Consider the following 15,298-nt stretch of genomic DNA (forward strand, 5'->3'; position numbering starts at 1 on the left):
AGATAGATAGATAGACTATCTATCTATCTATCTATCTATCTATCTATCTATCTATCTATCTATCTATCTATCTATCTATCTATCTATCTATCTATCTATCTATCTATCTATCTATCTATCTATCTATCTATCTATTATTATCTATCTATCTAGCTATTGGACAGATAGATAGATAGATGTATGCAATGTGTATATAGTAGATATCTATCGGCATTTATCTTTGGAGCTCCTTGGCGGCTTATAGGTGGATTCCACCAGTAGATGGCGTCCGTAGACAACGTCGATATGGCTAAGAATAACAGACAAATCATGGTTCGCTCTGGTTCGGTCACTGATCTCTACTATACTAACTAACTAACTAACTATACTAACTACTATACTAACTACTAACTACTAACTACTAACTACTATACTAACTAACTAATGTTAGTATAGTAGAGATCAGTGGGTTCAACATCGAACTGCATGCAGTGCCCCCTTCGTACAACTCGTGAATTGAGCCAGAGCGAGAGCGCCATCTGTCGTGGAGTTTGACTCAACATAATATACGTTACTCATGCTAAATTACCGTATAGGTGAAATTCACCACTAGGTGGCATCCATAGAACAGCAGGCCTGAATAAGAGTAACACGAAATTTAATGTATAATACTTAGTAAGCGCCGATGTATGCAGATCATATACTTTATTCATGATAAATGATCTTATAGGTAGACTTCACCAGTAGATGGCGTTCACAGACTGCAGGTCCGAATATAATAAGCACAACAAAATTATTTAAAATACTTGGAAAAGTTTCGGTGCATATACACAACATACGCGTTTATTCGTGATAAATTACCTCAGATTCATCGAGTCCAACCAAATGTCCCAACCTTACTCGCAACCTTTGCTAGAGGCATGATGTTCAATTGATGCCTGATGACGGGATGAATAAAGTTGTTCGGATTATGGCATCATATCCAATCTTGTTTTTTTTTCGCGTATCAGAGCCAGGCTACATCCCAGAACTGCATAATCTATAATGCATCTATCTTACGCGTAAAATGCAGACTAGTTCCCTCTAATGCCGAATATAACCATGAAAATTGAGAAAACGGTCCTTCCACCGAGACAAAACAGTGCGACAACTTGCGGAACCCTAGCGCTCATAGAGTCTATGTCCCCCAGGATACTGCCGGAACGTACCCTGTGTACGGTCCGGTATACCGGAACGTACCCTGGCAACTATTTGATATGGTTAGGGTTAGGTTTAGGGTTAGGGAGTAGGCGTAGGCAAATCCCTAGATTCGTTAGTCGAGTAGGCGAGGTACGGTCCGGCATATTTGATAGTACCAGGGTACGTTACGGTATACCGAACCGTACCCAGGGTACGTTCCGGCAGTACCCTGAGGGACATAGACCCTCGCAGCAACACTAGCTACTGCTGCGTGCTACCCATAGGCAACTTGCCTACTGCTGCGTGCTACCCATAGGCAACTTGCCTACTTGTTTGTAGAAAAAAATCATTATAGTATATACAGTTGGCAATTTTTGCAGTACAGTAAGATTCCAATCACGGTCTATGCTGTTCGTCTAATGATGTTCGCTCGCATCTTTCTCTGTTTTAGCAAGGCTCAGCTTCCCTTACCTTATACCGTCTTCCCCACACCATCCCATGTATCCAGAGTCGCTCTTTTTAATAATTGCTCTGCATGCTAAACCGAGAAATATGCATATCATGCCAAACAAATAGACGTATAGTAGATGTGTGTAGATGCATGTATAGTAGATGTGTGTATATGTGTAGTAGGTATAGTAGATTATCCACTTCGGCCGTGATAAATGTATAGCGAGTTAGATGTAGTTGCGATATTTGCATGCATCTCTGTGTGCAGGTACGCTCGTATGCCGCTTGACGCATTAGTGGGGCACATATATGAATATATATCAGGAGTAGATAATAGGGATTCCCTATTATCTACTTCTTATATATATATTAATACCCGTAAACCAGCAGCCTACATTTTGCGACACGCATGACAGATTTTACATACGCACTGTTGCTGAACAATGTTTCCCTCCATGTTTTGAAGCTACTGGGTCACTGTAGCTGCGACTATGGTTAGGTATACACCGGCCTTCTTGAAGATACAAATACTTTAGCAAGGTATCTGCGCATGTTAAGATGTTTATACGTAATCTTATTTCGTTTATTGGTGTCCACGCAGTGTTCGTGATCTGGCTGTATAGTGGTAAGTATCAAGCTATATAGTTACGTATCGGCATAGATTTTGTACATATACATATATATATATATAATATATATATACTATATATTGCGTATGTGGTGCTTGCGTGCGTGCGTGCGCCGCGCGCCCTGTGTTTTCTTTTTTTTTTTTTTTTTTTTTTTTTTTTTTTTTTTTTTTTTTTTTTTTTTTTTTTTTCTGGTGGCATTTTTTTTGTGGTGTGGTGTGTGTGTGGTGTGGTTGTGTGTGTGTTTGTTTTGTGTGTGGTTGGTGTTTTGTGTGTGTGTGTGTGTGGTGGTGATGGTGTTGTTTTTTTTTTTTTTATATTTTTTTTTCTTGGGGGGGGGGGGGGCGATTTTTTTTTTTTTTTTTTTTTTTTTTTTTTTTTTTTTTTGTTTTTTTTTTCTGGTGGTGTGGTGGTGGCTGTGTTCTGTCGTACCGTCGCTTTTTGAGGTGGTGTCGTGTGCACCCCTTAATTTATCCAATCCAATGGTAATCCTATTTATAGGTGCCATTTAGCTCTTTTCTGTCATATATTGTCCAAGTATAGCTGTGATATAACTAAGTTCATCATCCTCGTCTTTGATTTTGCGCATAATATAACTACACTCCCACTACGGTCATTTCATCTGTAGACATAGAGACGCTCGGGTTTTGCGTTCTTTGGTTAAGTGTAGCTATTTGCTGCAGAACAAGATTTGCAGGTGGCGTTTGAGGAGCATATATGCGTATACAGGTAGAGGTACCAGAAGGAAAAGCAAACAAAACCAACACTGCTAATAAAAAAAACCGTTTTTGCGTTTCGATTTTTGGACGCACATTCAAATTAGGATGGTCTTACGTCTCTCAAAATTAAAATTACTTAGTGATGGAAATAAGCTTAACTGGTCTTGCTCGTGTGTTTACATAAGTGTGTAGCGCCCTGCTTGATAAAGCCTATCCTTAGAGAACGAGTTTCCCACTTGCTCTAGTTTCTCTTTGGCTGACTGTATGCGCATATATAGCTGCACTAGAAACTTGTATGGCCACACGAGTGCGCCACGTATACGCTTGTAGGTCGCGCTAGTCGGATCTTTCACTTCAGCATTCATTTTATTGCGAGCTCCTTTGAAACATTTGCAGTTCGTCAAAACGCTATCGTGACAGAAATACTGTTAACAAAATATTAACATTTTCTCGATTAAAACGGCTTTATTCCTGTTATTCTAACTTGTTAAGGGAGGTAATTATTATCTGTGATTATAATTATTAGAGTCATCGTAATGATTGTAATGATTGTAATGATTAGAGTCATCAGCCGTTTAATGACACACAAAGGATTTTCAGTAACAATGACTAAACTTGGGCTGCTTCTTTCGATCGTGTCTACTCTCTCGTAGTTATCTCATCGGTCTTTGCCAATCGATTGACTAAACGTCCTTGTGTTGGATTCGGGATCTTTACATCGCACAGTTTAGGACCGATCTGTGTGACAGTGGCGGGCTGAAATGAGTGATTTTCAAAACAGCGGCGTTCACCATGATACATAGAAAAATGCTAATTTTATCATTGTGCTCGAAAATTAAGTGAACGCTACTCAAATGTAAATACGATCTAAATGTCTTAATGGGTTTATCTTTCACGAAATCTCAGTTGGCGTAGCAATATTATTAAGGAAACATCGTTCGAACAAAATATACGTAACGGTAACTATTCATTTTGGCTCCAATTAAATGGACGGACTGCTAGGCAAAGTTATATATATATATATATATACATAATACCTAAAATACAATCACATTATAAGAACCGTAACAGAGCCTACACGATGGCAGTGCAAAGACACGCGATTTTAAGAGCCAATCAGATTTTGATGGGCAAGTTTGGGCGTCTGGAAATGCTTCGGCGAAAGTCGCGAACCTTCAGAGATGTCCGGCGCGAAAGGGTCGCCTACAGCCCGTTTCACGACCGTACGTATCGGTTCCCGTCGGTATACCGTAGTATCGACATCGTATTCACTCGTATGATTCGTTATATACATCCTCTGAACTGCGTCAAACCCGACCATGCAGCTAACATTATCAAAATGTTGAAATTACGCGATCCCGCGTCATGGGATGAGCAGCGTATAGCTGAGGGAAATTCACCGGTCTATCTATACACGCGCATCATTCGGCCACTCGGGCGAGTAGAGCAATGTTTATAACATCATCGGACAGTGGCAAGCGCGAGTATATAATAACAGTGGCAGCATCCCGCGAAATTGGTTACAAACATTTCGGACCCCGAGGCGTATTGAGAATGGTGCAACTAGGGCGCACGTACGCCACGCGCCATATCTACGAGTGTACCTACACACGACGCACGCACGCACGCACGCACGCATACACACACACACACACACACACACACACAACACACACACACACACACACACACTCACACACACCACAGCAACACACACACGCACACACAACACACACACACACACACACACATACGCGCACCACACACACATGCACACATATATATATATCAATATATATATATATATATATATATTATATACACGAATCACGAATACGCATATATGTATGGCTATTGCTTTGTTTGCGCGGCTGTGCGTGGATACATTAGGCACTTCACGTAGCATAGTTTAGAGTCGTTAATGTAATATGACCATGGCGCACTCAAACTGTGAGATGTTGGTCAATAAACATACTTCATTGATCTCGTGTATGCTTCAAAAACAGGAAAATGGCAACATTTATTAACGCTTGTTCGTTGAAAAGGTTCACGAAAGTTGCAGCTACCGATCGTTTAAAAAAATTCAAGGCACTCAGCACATTATTTCGGGTGAGTGCCCATAGCCACCCTTAATAAATAATAATTAAAGTCAATAAACGAGGGTGTGTACTTATTTACCCATATTTACCATTTACATACACATAAATAACTTATAAATACACATTAAATGCAATACGTTGTTTGTACACGTAGGCATTATAGAAAAGCGTTATCAGTGGCCTGAACATCCAGAGCTGGAGAACGCATTGATCGATTGACAACGACAAATGATATTGATTAGTTTCAGTCTTATAGTATAGTATACACTTCAGACTAACTACAGTTTGGCGGTAACAAGTTGTGAAATCGAGGGTTGGACGGACTATTTTGTATTTTACCCACAGCTTTAGCCGTTCATGAAACTGATGCGATGCTGGATTTGATAATTATTCCTAATAATTAATTCAAGAATAAACACGAACATATCCGCTGGTAGGCGGGCAAGCACCCATGTTCACACTGATGGCACGTATGCACGTAGGTACGTGCACGCATATACGTGCACGTGTGTGTGTGTTTGTGTGTACGTAGCCAGGTATACAGGCGGGCAGATATACGCGCAGAACAAGACGTCCGTACTGCATCATGATGTACGTTATCAAGAGCTAATAATACCCTGTATTTTGCCTATACTACGACATATACTATACTACATATATGCCTATACATGCCTATACTTTCCTATACTATATATACATATACCTTGTATAATACCTTACACACGAAGTATTGTTAACCTTGTATATATCAATGTAGTATTAGCCATTGACGTTAAGTATCGCTGGAAACCTCTGTCTCCGCGACAATCCGTCTGATACACTTGAATCTCGCATGTCGCCCACGCGGCCTAGCTGCCCACACCCAGAACGATCGCAGCATAGTCACTAATTATCGCGAGTAGAATATTTATACTCATAGTGTTAATTAAATGATCAGCGACGAATATTAATGTAAATTGCGCGTTCCTGGATGAGAACAATCGCGCGTTAATTATCGTCATCTTGTACGGTATGCTGACTTAATTTGCATAGTACATGTTATGTGCGAATAATCGCTCATAGATCTAGCCGACGGAAATGGTTTCAATTACGATAAGTGTTCTATATATACGCAATTGGCGGAACTGTCGCATGCGTTATCTAATACACTCTCAATGAAGACCGCACATTTTTGTCACGTATATGTAATTGATATGCGTTAACTGTGTGGCGTTCATTATAGCGCAAAAAGTGGCAATAAAATAACTACTAATGTATATACACACGCGCGCAAACACACGTGCGTGTGTGTGCGTGTGTGCGTGCGCGGGCGTGCGTGCGCGGGCGGGCGGGCGTGCGTGCGTGTGCATGTGCGTACGACGGTGCGTGCGTGCGTGTGAGTGCGTGTGTACCCGCGTGCGTGTGTGTCTGTGAGCGTGTGCGCGCGTGTGTGTGCGTGCGTGCGCCGGCGTGCGTGCGTGCTCAGACAATGTATAAGTGCGTTCGCCTGTATGTGCATCGTGATTTTCGTCGTTGTAAGCTTCAGCAGTTATATCTACACAGCGTATATTATATCTATAGCGTATATTATATTTGTCTCTACTTTTTTCCCCGTCAGATGTTGCGATATGTCAGAGATACACCACGACTACCCCAGCACCGTTCATTCCTGACTACGCCAAGCTAACCTGTTCCGACTACGAGACAGTGTTCGTTTCGGATCTGTCCAACTGCAGCGTCTTTTATCATTGCGAGTTTGGAAAGCCTAGAAAGAAGCCGTGCGCTCGTAGTAAGTGAACACTTCTACTTCTACTTCTACTTCTACTTCTCACAGAACACTTCAGGAGTTATATTATTATGCTTGGTGTTGGATGGTGTGCATGTGTACGGTACACATACGGAAGTCAGTGACCTTTACCAGACGATCAGCTTATACGCCATATTTCGCCGTTGTTTTGAGTGGTTTCCTCCAATGTTAAGCGAAGGTTAGTGGGCGATTGATGAGTTATAGAGGAGTCTGGAGAGGTAGCGGGACAAATGAGTGGAGAGAGGAGATAAGTGAGCGCAGAGAGAAAATAGAGATGATGTAGATGAGATGGAGAGCTTAGGGAGGAGATAAAAGGAACAAAGGAAGTTAAGGAGGTAAAGGAAGTGGAGAGCTGATAGAGGCTGATAGAAAGTGGGGGAAGGGTAAAGGCGATAGATGAGAGACATGGTACGAAGAAAGGAGTGATGCGCGTGAATGCATGGAGAGGCAGACGAGGAGAAGGAACGCCTTATAGTTCATTCATACATTTAACACATCAAGGCGTATATTGAATCTTTTGAATTTTTTATGTGTAGATATAATTGTGTTTAATTTCCAGCAATTTATTTTTAACATAAAAATCCATATCCTCTTTAAACGTGCTAGCGCTTGTCCGTAGCATGTAGTCAACATACTAGCCGATAATATTCTCAATTATTTATTTCGTTGCCGCAAGCTAAATCGTATAATTGTAATACAAATTCGTACGGTTTCTAATGTACTTGTGTTGTGCTTTCTATTGTCTTGTATTGCGTTGTCCTTTCTATTTATTCTCTTTCTATTTATTTTATTCTCTTTCTAATTGTATTGTGGTTTCTATATACTACTGTGAAATCTCTTCCAATTATCTTCGCAGAAACAATATGGACGCCATCTTTGCTGCGATGCTTGCGCCCTAACGAAGCCGTGAACAGTGAATGCGAATTTGTTTACCGCGAAGAAGACTGGTCGACAACACTAGCGCCTAAGAAATCGAAAAAGTCGCGGAAACGGAATAACGCTGCTGCTGCGCTACAGTGGGGATCGCCCTTTGAGTTACTAATGTTGACAACATTATATACTGCGTTTGCGGCTGCTATACAATAAAACGCACAGCGTTCGATCGGTTGCAAAGGTGAGAGCAGGTATTTTGCTTGCTGGTACCTCACATTTAATTCATTAATTACCGTAATTTAAACGAGATTAAAAAGACATTTGTTGACCTGGAAAGTAATTTAATCTTTGGAAAAACTGGGTGTACATAGACGTTTTGTTGGTGTAGGGGCTTCTATAGTCCCATTTGTTTTGTTTTGTAAGCAGTTATTTTATGGGTTGCGTACTGAGCCACCTATCTATAAATCGACAACAGCCGTTGATTCGTGCGCAGAGCTTGGTGAATGTACAGCTAACTAAGAGGCTCGTCAACTCTTGCTCTGCGCGGTGAATATGTTAAGTATAAATAAATTTGTAGATGCAAGTTTTTTTAATGCAATAAATAATATAACACAAATGATGAATTGCGGCGTACTCTCCTTGCCACTTAAACATCATAATTAAACGTGCTTTCTATTTCTGCTGCTATATTTTTGAATTCGTGTCAAGGGACGGATATTGACAAGCGGATTGTTCATTAGGCGTAGGTTTATGCGTTTGAATAATTATACATTGTGGCATATGGCAATAAAGTGGTTTTCTCTTTATTTCTTTCTATTTTTAGAGGCGTCCACTCTTGAATATTACCAGGAGATAGCTAGAATAAATGTGTTTCTTTGCAGTGTTGCCAGAAACCCCTGGCCAGAGATTCTCCTTTAGCGAATGATTTGAATAACTTCTTATGGAAGATTTGTCGACGTCACGTGATGGGCAAAATTTCAAAGCATGTATTTACATTATTCTCAATCGTGTTAGAACGCAGTAAAATAAATTGCCACGGCATCACACTGTCACGATAACAATTTGTAGAAAGTTTGGTTAAGTTGTCTATTGAATCTATACTACAGACATTTAGAAAGCAGCTCGGGTATTAATTCAAAGCCGATTTGTCATGTAATAAGAATTTGCAAGGATACGAGCGTACTCATAAGAGCATCAAGGGTTTCCTGAGTGAGGTGATGATAGCAAGTCTAAGAGCAGTGTACTCGCTTAATTAAAGTTCATTTTACTGTTTTCCTAAAAGTCGTCGTTGAGTATTTCTGTTCTTCGTTTTTCTTCTCCGCTGAACATCGTTGTTGTCATGCATATTAACTTGCGCAGTAAATGACATTAATTTCTTTTGAAAAAAAAACTGTACTATTTTGGCCGCAAAAGCAACGTTGGTACAACGAGGAGTGTTGTCGACACAAGTGTGTACAAGCAACCTCATGGGTCCAGAAAAATGTCTAAACGCAAAATGTTGCGCTCCTAATTCAATCACCGCGCTACGCCGCAGCGATGATTGAAACTGTATCGTATCGATTATATATAAAGCAAGTAATTAACAGAATGCGCGCATGGGGAAATCTGTATGCCTTGGTATATATAAATTTAACATCCGTGTGATGTTTTAGCGCGTCCTCGCGTATTTACTCTGTCGCGTCAATACTTTTTACAGTAGCGGAACATCTCGGCCGTGATCTCTATACGCACGGATACCGTTCTATTACAGTGGTAATGTGCGGAAGAATTTAATGAACACTTCGTGCCGATGCAACTATACGGCGCCTGGATGTAAAGACAAGACATATATATATATATATCTTGTCTAGAGATATATATATATATATATATATATATATATATATATATATATATATATATAGAGAGAGAGAGAGAGAGAGAGAGAGAGAGAGAGAGAGAGAGAGAGAGAAGGGGTGGAGAGAGTTAGATAGATATAGACGCCTCTCTGACCTCGCAGTGAACGTACGCCGGTCTTTTTCTCGTCGTTTACGCAATTAGGGAAGTAAACGGCCAGCTGAGGTCGACTGTTGCCTCGCATGTAGCGTCTCTGCGCACGGAGCTCCGGCCCAGCGCGAACTGTCGGCTGCCACGGACGAATTCAACATGGCCGATTACACTAAAGAGGGATTGAGTAGGGCGCAATTACGGGAATGCGATTTTCTGCCTGGCCGCGAAACCGAGTCACCGCCGCCTAATTAAGGGATGCTGGCCACAAATGCGACTGGACAGTGACATGTATAGCCAGTGCTCTGATATTTGCGACTGCCACGTTCGTAAACAGTAAGCACTCCCGCCAACGAGTAATAATATTGTCACGGTGATGACCGAGATGGGTACATTGTGCGCGATGTCACAGGGCATTGGTGTCAACGCGCGCAAACCGGGGACACCGGCCGTTCTGCGTTGGGGGAAGCAGTATAAGTGAGAAATTCTTGCTGCCAGTTTTTGTTAGTGCATACTGTCAAGGGCTAATAATACATGAGGTATTATTCGCAGGTATGATTAGCTCTTGGTACTGTTAGAGATATGTATAGATTCAGCTTGCTTTAGGGCGAGACTTGTAAAATAACAAGGTAGCCGTACCCCCAATCATCCCGCCCTCCATTACGCATCTCTTTCGTAATATTATAACAGATGAGAAGCGAATGAAAAACAAAATTTCTAACGATTACCATGCGAGTGGCGTTGGCATGCACTATCAAAACTGAGCGAATAGCACTAATGTCTATGTAGCCACGAGCAACGTCTATCACGCCACGAGTCAACGAGCAGTAATTTTAGACGATCTTACTTTTAACGCGATTTTCCATTCAGCTAATAGACAAATTTCGTCGCAGAATAATAGCATTCGTTTTTGCCCAGAGGCCACGCGATTTTAAAATTTGTCGCGCGTCTAATTTTAATCAAAGACGTCGACGGTTTAATGATAATTTTATCGTGCGTCACAACGTGGCGTTATGACATTAGAGTTAATTTGCATTCAAAGATAGCTGAATACGAGGGCGTAATGTACAACGAACAAACATTCAACCCTATAGTACCAAGTAAAATGTTTACATAGTGCAGATTATACCGAGAATTCAGAACTCTAGTCCTCTATACGCAATGCGTGATTATTATTATTATTATTATTATTATTATTATTTTCAAAGTAGATCACAGCATTCGCCGGTGGCTTCTGGGTTGGCCGTGTCACAACCTGGGACATAGGGATTCAATCCAGAATTTTTCGCGGGATGTGTGCTGTTCCCAGTAGCGCGATGTTTTGCTTTTCTTGGGCAGTGTGGTGGCCAGGGAGTTCTCTTCAGGTTATTCTCAAAACCATTCTTTATTATTATAATTATTATTATTATTATTATCATCATCATCATCATCATCATTATTGTTGTTGTTATTTTTATTATTATTAAGTTAGCGTAGTGTGAAATGTAAAATTAGTAAAATGTAATTTTTTTTTAACCCAATCAGTCAAAGGATATTTTGTCCTTCGATACTCGCGTATATTCTACGACAGGCGACCGTCCTAAAATACTGTTAATCGTAAACCAAAGACAAACGCCATAATGTCAGCCTGCACCCTGATTAGAGTAAGACATTATGTGTAGCGCGTAAGAACATCATTCATGAGGTGGTGAAGGTTGACCTAGGACTTGTTTTCATTTGTGTGAGTTACAATACTTCTACAGTGTCAGTACTAAACATGTCTATTGTACACACTGGGTATAGAACGTGACGCAGCTACTACACGTGGAATCGCAAGTTGACATTAAATTGCACACGTATGAGGATGGCCTGCTTGTGTCGAATACTCGTAGGTATTCGATAGTGTGCTATTACTCGACATCCGAGTATCTGAGAGCGATGTGTCTGAAGAACATTTTCGTTTTGAACGTGGATTGTATGTATACACGGCGTGCCATTGCTATACAAGGATGCGTAGCCACATGATATGTCTATTCTATTGACGTAGACATATACACAGTGATGCATAAAAGCCGTGTGTGAAATTGTGGTTTTGAAAAACCGTCAGAGTGGTGCACGCGCGAGAATCTGTGCATATAATATAAAAAAATTAATCAGGAAACTCTCCCATACTATACTTTCACACTAGTTCTCTCTATTGCCCCGATCTCTAGCGAGTGGACTATAGGGAGATTCTCGTTCCTGCATGCGCCTCTCTAGGTAATTGCATCAATTTAGTCAAATTATTCACTCGGAAGCGGGGGTGTTATACGCCCCAATGGACTAATTTGACTGAATTAACGCGTTTAATCGAAATAACATGAGGCCGTTCAACCGAGTCGCAACCTGTATAATAATTATTATATCCACGGAATATCCATAAATATCGACTGCGAATCCGGAAATATCTGAAATGGCTGCGATAGCGACATCACAAATCATGCACGTTTAATGTTGCAAATGATTGCAAAAATGTGGCTCCCGCTCTATGCCTGCTTGAAATACTGTCAAGTATTCATTATTATTTCAATTAATAAGAACAACATTTAACACGTTCCCCGAGAAACGATGCGATGTTGAACGTGTTAATGCGTCGAGGCAGATTGATCCTATATTTTGTTATTTGCCTTATTTCTTTTGAAAGAATCGCGTGACTACGGTCGGAAATGTTCGTGAGCGAGCAGCCGTTCTCTCTGTGTACGTTTACACGCCCCCACGTGTTCCTAAAATTAATTAATAAATACAATGCGTTGGAGGAAGGGCTAAATTATATACGCACAAGCAGGTGTGTCAATTTCGGCTGTTTGTATTGTATTAGAAGAAATTCGCGTGCAGATTTCTATGCGTCAAAGGACACCGTCAATTTATCATGTTCGGTGTGTGTGTATTTAGTAGAGCGGCGCTCACGTCCGAGTAGATGAAGCTCATAGAATTTGTTTAGCAAACGAAACCTACCTTTCATTATTTCAAGGCATGTATCGTTCATTATTTTAAGGCATATACCTTTCATTATTTCAAGGCATGTACCGTTCAGTATTTCATGGCATGTACCGTTCGTTATTTCAAGGCATGTACCGTTTATTATTTATTCATTATTTCAAGGCATGTACCGTTCAGTATTTCATGGCATGTACCGTTCATTATTTCATGGCATGTACCTTGCATTATTTCAAGGCATGTACCTTGCATTATTTTATGTATTACTACCTTAAATAAAGATCAAAATTTTATATTTATTTTAATATTAATTTTTATTTATTAATTTTATTTTCAGAATTTTTATTTCGCCTTGCCACGCGCTTACATGACATCAAGAGCGTATAAAGAAGCCTTCTTTATACGCTCTTGATGACATCTATATACTGGCTGGGCTTCGTTTCTAGTCTAGTCTGTGGTATGGTTGCCATATTACAACCGCGCGAGGGCTGCACAAGGAGTCGATTCTGCATAAAGCAGAAACTGAAACGATGGAAGACGGAAAACGCCCGAATGAGGAAATATATCGAAAATTAAGCTCACAAGCGTGAGATATACATATTCCTGATTATTATTATTATTATTATTATTATTATTATTATTATTGTTATTATTATATATTATAATATAAATATATATATATTATATAATATATATTATATAATATATATATACATATATATATATGCGTGAGAGGCGTGTGTGTGCCTGTACGCGTGTGCATGCGCGCGCGGCATGCGCGTGGCCGCTCACCTGTGTGTGTGTCTGCGCGGCGTACCATACATTGCGTGCGGTCGCGGTGCGTCGGGCTGCACGCGCATTCCATAACGCTGACTAGGCACGCGTCCTATACTGCATCTTGATATCATGGCCACCTTCGCTAACGCTCAAACTGTAATTACGAAATGCATGACATTATTGACAGTTCAGATTTTAGTTCGTTTGCTCGCCCCGCATGATAAAGATTAATGCGTCGTGAGAACGCCGACAGTGGTGTGAAACTACAGTGACAGCTAAATTTCGTCGACAAATTCTAGCAGATCTCGGAGCGTTTTTGCGGAGTTTAACACTTCGAATTCAACGAAGTCTTAATCGAAAATCAACGCTAATGCGATGCGTCTTCTGCGGTGCGGCTCCGTGACTCTGTCATTAGGGGCTGGTCGCGTGATCCCTTTGATAAGTTCGACAGATGTCACTTATTGCTGGATGGCTTTCTCATGGTTATGTGTGCGGGGTTATCGGCTGCGTGTACGTGGGTGTGGTGTGTGTGCTTGGGGGGGGGCACGGCGTGTGTGGTGTTGCGGAGGGTGTGTGCGTGCGTGCGGTGCGTGCGTTGCTGTGCCGTTGTGACAAACACTATTAGAGTACGCCTACATGCAGTTTCGTATTGCGGTACTTTTCGGTGATAATGTTTCTGTAGCCCAACAAGTTCAAGTGCGTGCGTGTGTGTGTGTGTGTGTGTGTGTGTGTGTGTGTGTGTGTGTGCGTGCGTGCGGGCTTGTGTGCGTGTGTGCGTGTGTGCGTGAGTGCCCGCGCGCGCGCGTGTGTGTGTGTGTGTGTGTGTGTGTGTGTGTGTGTGTGTGTGTGTGTGTGCGTGTGTGTGCGTGCGTGCTTGTGTGCGTGTGTGCGTGAGTGCCCGCGTGCGTGCGCGTGTACTTGCATGCGTGCGCGCACACGCGTGTCTGTCTATTTGTCCGTTCGCGTGCGTTCGCGTGCTTATACGTGTTTGAACGACGTGCACACGCGGTGATATGGAGCACGATACACGAAACCTTTCCGATCGATTACTGCACAAATGAGTTACTCTGTTTACGACACATGCGCAGTAGCAAGCGACAGCCTAGGGCAAAAGACGCGAGCTGCTTATAGACGGGCCCACGCGTCTTGTGTAGGAAGGCAATACGCTAACTTTGCATTTGTGGCACTTGCAAAATGCCGCAAGGTGGCCATCTTAGCGGGCACCGGCGCTTATGTTATTATCAAAGATATTTTTATCGGAAATGGAGCGACGCAACTGAGGGGAAGCACGTAGAGCGTGCGTGTGGGGGATGAAGCTTGTTTGGCACACTGTGATTCGTTTCGGGAAACTGTTTAGCTCGTGGCTCTATTAATTAAGCGTGCGGCATACATTGACATTCGGAATTTTTCAGTCGTTTTCTTTCTACAGAATTTCCCCCTGTTCGTTGCGCTGAGCTAAGACTATGGTGGCTTAACGCGTCTCTTGTTACGTAATCTGCCTATATCCAATTAGACCAGCCATCTATGTCGTCTATATGTCTACACTTTCTCATTTTATGAGTACCGAAGCACGTAACGTAATACCCATGCATGCCGCAAGCGATTTCGATAGAATAATTAAAATGATGGTTCGTTTGTCGCCCCAGCTGTTAACGTCGTATGTGGAGTTTGTAACTAAAAGATTTAGTAAGGGTTAACAGTTACGACAAGTCAAACTCATAACTCGGGTATTTTTACTGCTAGTTTATAGACGTGAGCCATGCATGCGCTGTATTGGAACATTGTTTCATTGGTGTTCTGCTGTGTGTGTGTGTGTGTGTGTGTGTGTGTGTGTGTGTGTGTGTGTGTGTGTGTGTGTGTGTGTGTGTG

The 15,298-nt window shown here is 41.5% G+C and overlaps 1 long non-coding RNA gene across 1 annotated transcript; it reads left to right on the forward strand.

The window, feature by feature from the left end:
• Positions 1-2,083: 2,083 nt before the first annotated feature.
• On the forward strand, positions 2,084-8,992 carry LOC106810854. The gene is made up of 3 exons (XR_001394072.1): positions 2,084-2,233; positions 6,650-6,820; positions 7,695-8,992. It is a non-coding gene; the product is annotated as an uncharacterized LOC106810854 (long non-coding RNA).
• The last annotated feature ends 6,306 nt before the right edge of the window (positions 8,993-15,298 follow it).

Source organism: Priapulus caudatus, unplaced genomic scaffold, assembly GCF_000485595.1.
Source record: "Priapulus caudatus unplaced genomic scaffold, Priapulus_caudatus-5.0.1 Scaffold478, whole genome shotgun sequence".
Classification (NCBI taxonomy): Eukaryota; Metazoa; Priapulida; class Priapulimorpha; order Priapulimorphida; family Priapulidae; genus Priapulus; species Priapulus caudatus.